General features: G+C 30.7%; 1 non-coding gene across 1 annotated transcript; it reads left to right on the top strand.

The window, feature by feature from the left end:
* Positions 1-4,115: 4,115 nt before the first annotated feature.
* TRNAL-UAG (transfer RNA leucine (anticodon UAG)) lies at positions 4,116-4,195 on the top strand. The gene has a single exon. It is a non-coding gene; the product is annotated as a tRNA-Leu (tRNA).
* Positions 4,196-5,021: the final 826 nt, after the last annotated feature.

Here is a 5,021-nt window from a genome sequence, read left to right as displayed (position 1 = left end):
AGAGATTGTAGAAAGGGGATAGGATAGTTATTTTTGCAAGAGACTTGTTGTAAATTCCTTAACTTAAGAAAGAAAAAAGAATAAAAACACAGATACATAACATAAAAAAAAGAATAAATAAGACGAGATTCGACCTCCCCCTACATATTTAATTTCCTCTCCTATACAAAAACTAGCAAGACCCACTCCATTGGTAATTCCATCAATAACACCCTTATCAAAAAACTCCGTGAGTTCGGTTAACCCTCTTATACCGAGGGTAAAGACCCTAGTATAGAAAATATCTATATAACCACGATTATATGACCAACTGTATATATTTTTTTTTACTTGATCTAAAAATTCTTTTTTAGGATTTCCTTTGTAAAAAGAGTTTATTAAATCCAAATTCTGAAAAAAAGAATAAGCGGATCCATAGAAGATATATGCTATGAATAAACCAAAGATAGCTAGACTTACAGAAGAAATTGCATTAGTAATAAATTCATATGAATTTACAAAAGAATTAGAACTTTCCTGGGTAAAGTTTATTGAGGGAGTTAACCACTTTGATAATATGGTTAACTCTGCTATTCCATTACCAATTCCTCCATTATCAAAAGAGATTCCTATGAATCCAATGAACAAAGTGAAAAGTAGTAATATAAGAAGAGGAAATAACATAGTATTTCCCGTTTCATGCGGATAGGCAAAAGTTTTTTTAGCCCCAAAAGACGTAGTAAAGGATCCTATCCTATTTCTTGTATTACCTTGAATTTTTGGTATATTTTGTGAAAAAAAAGAAACTCCACTCTTCGTTGTTGATAAAACGAAATCCCTATTCACTCCTTTGGGTATCCTTTTTCCCCATAAGGATATTGAATACAAGGAACTCTCTTTAGTGCTACTGTAATTTTGAAAATGAACACGCAAATACCCATCAAATGTAAGTAAATATATCCGAAACATATAAAAGGCAGTTAATCCTGCAGTAAAGGAGGCTATTATTCCAAAAAAGGGCGAATACAACCAACTATTACTAAGGATTTCATCTTTGGACCAGAAGCAAGCAAGAGGTGGAATACCACAAAGAGAAAGTGTACCCCATAAAAAAGTAGTTCTTGTGATTGGAATGTATTTTCTTAAACCGCCCATAAGAACCATATTTTGACTTTTATCTGGTGAATATCCAACAAGAGGTTCCATTGAATGAATAACGGATCCGGATCCCAAGAACAATAAAGCTTTTGAATAAGCATGAGTGATCAAATGGAATAAAGCAGCTTGATAAGAACCTATACCTAGAGCTAACATCATATAACCCAATTGAGACATTGTAGAATAGGCTAAGCTTCTTTTAATATCTCTCTGAGCAAGAGCTAAAGTAGCTCCTAAGAATAGTGTTATTGTACCTACTAAAGAAATAAAACTCATTATCAAAGGTAAAGATATGAAAAGAGGAAGAAGTCGAGCTAGAAGAAAAATTCCCGCAGCAACCATAGTTGCTGCGTGTATAAGAGCCGAAATAGGAGTGGGCCCTTCCATAGCATCGGGTAACCATACGTGAAGAGGGAATTGTGCGGATTTCGCAACTGCACCAAGGAATAATAAAAAAGCACACAAAGTAGTAAGTAAAGAGTTAATTCCATTATTAGGAATCCAGTTATTAGCTATTTTGAACAAATCCCTAAACTCTAAACTACCTGTTATCCAAAAAAAACCTAAAATTCCTAATAATAGACCAAAATCCCCTACACGATTAGTTACAAAAGCTTTTTGACAAGCACTCGCTGCGATTGGTCGTGTAAACCAAAAGCCTATCAATAAATAAGAACACATTCCCACGAGTTCCCAAAAAAAATAAATTTGTATCAAATTGGAGCTAGTAACCAATCCCAACATGGAAGTATTGAAAAAACTTATATAAACAAAAAATCTCAAATATCCTTCATCGTGAGACATATAACCATCACTATAAATAAGAACCAGGATTCCTACAGTAGTAATTAGTATTAACATAATAGAAGTAAGTGGGTCAATCAAGTATCCAAATTCTAAAGAAAAATCATTATTGACGGTCCAAGACCATAGATATTGATAGATCGAACTTCCATTTATTTGTTGAATAGACAGTTGAACTGAGAATACCATAGCTATACTTAAGAGTAAAACACTAGGAAAAGCCCATATGCGACGAAGATTTTTTGTTGCTGTCGGAATAAGAATAAGGCCAAATCCCATTGACATAATAACTGGAAGTGGGAGAAGAGGGATTACCCATGCATATTGATATGTATGTTCCATAAGAAAAGAAATTGCAATTTTTACTTCAATTTTTACTTCAATTTTTCTATAAAATTGTTTCCGATTCACCAAACCAATTCTTATCTCTTTCTGAAAGAATAAATAAAAAGAATAAGAAAAAATACTGAAATTCTTAATTTTTCCAAAATTTATCTCATTGAAATAATTAAAAATTAAGAATGGGTTTAGTTGGTTAAATTAAAAAAGTTAATAAAATAACTAGGTAACGAAGTTATTTTATTAACTAAATAAAGATATTTATAAAAATAAAAAAAAAAAAGTGGAATCATTTTACTTTCTATTCATAATTCATTTTTATATTTCTTTAAAACAAAGATGAAACAGCTCTCTTGTTCCATAATTAACTGATTGAGTGAATTCCAATGAAAACCTATGTTTATAAGAAATTATCGAATAGTCCTTACTTCATATAGAACTAAAATTCTAATGACTATAAATTACCTAAGTTTTAGAATGTCTTGTTTAAGAGACTCAGTATTTTTTGTTTTGATTGGAATTCCTTTCCTTTATGGAATACCATTCTGAACTTAATTAACTATTTTCATTTTCCCTTCTTTTTATCCCCCCGTCTTATCTTATATGGGGGATAGGCTTCCATACCATATATCTATATATGGAGTATACTTGATATATAAATAGATATAAATAGATTTAAATGAGAAACCCTTCTATATATTCTATATTATTAAAAAAAAAGTATAAAATATATAAAGAAAAAATGTTAAAAAATTCTTGTTGTCTTATCCGCATTAGACAAAATGAAGTAAAAAATAATTCAAAATTTAAGTATCTTTCAGTATCTAAGTATAAATACTAATAAAAAGAAGAAAGAAGGATTGATTTGCAGCAATAGATGTCTTTCACATACAACTAGAAAAAAGTAATTTCCTTTTTGAATGGCAGTTCCAAAAAAACGTACTTCAATGTCAAAAAAGCGTATTCGTAAAAATATTTGGAAGAAAAAGACTTATTTTTCCATAGTACAATCTTATTCTTTAGTAAAATCAAGATCATTTTCGAGCGGTAATGAGCATCCAAAACCAAAGGGTTTTTCTGGGCAACAAACAAATAATAAGATTTTGGAATAATATGAATTGACTTATCAAAAAAGAATTCCAATTATTTAATAATTTGGATTCTTCTTTGAATGTACTTTTATGTGTCGAATTACTCGGTACAATATTCTTAGAACAAAAAACCCCTCTTATCTTATATATACAAGAAAAAAAAAGTTTTGTTTGGTATACTGTGTGCTAAGTATTCTTTTCCTATCAATGAACTTTTCATAATTTTCCTAATAGAATCCTCATATTCTATTAGGAAAATTATGAAAAGTGGAGTATTCTTACAATAGGACTTACAACTTCCACCTATCTTCTCCAAAATCATAAGGTTAGTAAATCTTATTAATAAGAGCATAAAGACTTTCATTCTAGAAATTTTTAAAAAATCCAAAAAGCCTTTTCTATTTATCCATTTTATTTTAATTTCATCATTAAATAGAAACCCTTTTGGATTTTTTTCATTGTATTGAAAGAATTTTCAAAATGTAAAGGGGAAATTAATTAGAAAAAATTAGTTCTATAATTGCAAGTTAGAAAAAAGAAGTTCCAACTCTTTCAAGCAGTGTTTGTGTTTCTATTGGGCAAAGCAAGAGTTTATTGTAAAAAAAAAAAATGGAAACGATACTACCAAACGAAGTCTATTTTAATGAAAACTCTAATGTTCCTAAATTTTATGGACTTTCCCAATATCGACGATTCCCAAGATAATAGCTATTATTCTTTTAAGTTACCTATTATTTGAAGTTAGCCGCCATGGTGAAATTGGTAGACACGCTGCTCTTAGGAAGCAGTGCTCAAGCATCTCGGTTCGAATCCGAGTGGCGGCATTCTTGAAAAAGAATACAATAGATTAGAAATCAATTCGAAATTTACAATTTTGTAATGGGACCTTCCCCTTATGCTATTTGCAACTTTAGAACATATACTAACTCATATCTCTTTCTCAACGATTTCAATTGTGATTACGATTCATTTTATAACCTTATTAGTTCGTGAACTTGGAGGATTACGCGATTCGTCAGAAAAAGGAATGATAGTTACTTTTTTCTCTATAACAGGATTCTTAGTTTCTCGTTGGGCTTCCTCGGGACATTTTCCATTAAGTAATTTATATGAGTCATTGATCTTCCTTTCATGGGCCCTGTATATTCTTCATACCATTCCTAAAATACAGAACTCTAAAAATGATTTAAGCACAATAACTACGCCAAGTACTATTTTAACGCAAGGCTTTGCCACATCGGGTCTTTTAACTGAAATGCATCAATCCACGATACTAGTACCTGCTCTACAATCTCAGTGGTTAATGATGCATGTCAGTATGATGTTATTAAGCTATGCAACTCTTTTGTGCGGATCCTTATTATCTGCCGCTATTCTAATCATTAGATTTCGAAATAATTTCCATTTCTTTTCTAAAAAGAAAAAAAATGTTTTAAATAAAACATTTTTCTTTAGTGATATTAAATATTTTTATGCAAAAAGAAGTGCTTTAAAAAGAACCTCTGTCCCTTCATTTCCAAATTATTACAAATATCAATTAACGGAGCGTTTGGATTCTTGGAGTTATCGTGTCATTAGCCTAGGATTTACCCTTTTAACCGTAGGTATTCTTTGTGGAGCAGTATGGGCTAATGAGGCCTGGGGATCCTA

The sequence above is a fragment of the Triticum urartu genome, unplaced genomic scaffold (genome assembly GCF_056163025.1).
Source record: "Triticum urartu cultivar PI428250 unplaced genomic scaffold, HENAU_Tu73 scaffold2, whole genome shotgun sequence".
Classification (NCBI taxonomy): Eukaryota; Viridiplantae; Streptophyta; class Magnoliopsida; order Poales; family Poaceae; genus Triticum; species Triticum urartu.
This window is presented reverse-complemented; position numbering and strand designations above follow the sequence as displayed.